This window comes from Macaca fascicularis, chromosome 7, assembly GCF_037993035.2.
Source record: "Macaca fascicularis isolate 582-1 chromosome 7, T2T-MFA8v1.1".
In the NCBI taxonomy this organism is placed as follows: domain Eukaryota; kingdom Metazoa; phylum Chordata; class Mammalia; order Primates; family Cercopithecidae; genus Macaca; species Macaca fascicularis.
Genome location: NC_088381.1, coordinates 136,926,406 through 136,927,157, shown reverse-complemented (window position 1 = coordinate 136,927,157; position 752 = coordinate 136,926,406). Strand labels below are relative to the sequence as shown.

The 752-nt window shown below is 45.6% G+C and overlaps 1 pseudogene; it reads left to right on the top strand.

Moving 5' to 3' along the window:
• The first annotated feature begins 335 nt into the window (after window positions 1–335).
• On the top strand, window positions 336–521 carry LOC135971718 (small ribosomal subunit protein uS14-like; annotated as a pseudogene).
• Window positions 522–752: the final 231 nt, after the last annotated feature.

The window sequence follows — 752 nt, the reverse complement described above, 5'->3', positions numbered from 1 at the left end:
ATCTCCATTCACCGCAACCTCTGCCTTCCAGGTTTAAGCAGTTCTGCTGCTTCAGCGTCCCAAGTAGCTGGGATTACAGGCACCCACTACCACGCCCGGCTAGTTTTTGTATTTTTAGTAGAGATAGAGTTTCACCATGTTGGCCAGGCTGGTCTCCAACTCCTGAACTCAGGTGATCCACCCACCTCAGCCTTCCAAAGTGCTGGGATTACAGGAATGAGCCACTGCACCTAGCCTGCAATGATCAGTTTCTTACTTAACCTTTTGGAGTCTCCATTTTCTCTTCTGGAGCTCTTTCCTTTTGCCTTGTTGCACTCCTGAAAGTACACCTCAAGATGGGGCACCAGCAGCTCTACTGGGGCCAGCCTCGAAAATTGGGTCAGGGTTCTCACTCTTGTGTTGGCTCAAACTAGACCGGCCTGATTTGGAAATACAGCCTCAATGTGTGCCGCCAGTGTTTTTGTCAGTCCGCAAAGCATATAGGTTTCATTAAGCCAGGCTATGTGATCTGGCTTGAATAGATTATCCAAGGCATCCACCCAGTGAAAGAAAACCATGCTATCTCTTTGTATATTAAAAAACAAAAACAAACAAACAAAAACTTTCCCCCTAAAATTTCTCTTCTGGAGAATAAGAACAATGACACTCACTCATCCTCCCATCCAAGGCTTTTATAAAGTTCAAATTAAATTAGTGAATTGTGGAGCCCATACTAACGGAAGGATAGCCTACACAAACAAGGGACAGGAGCC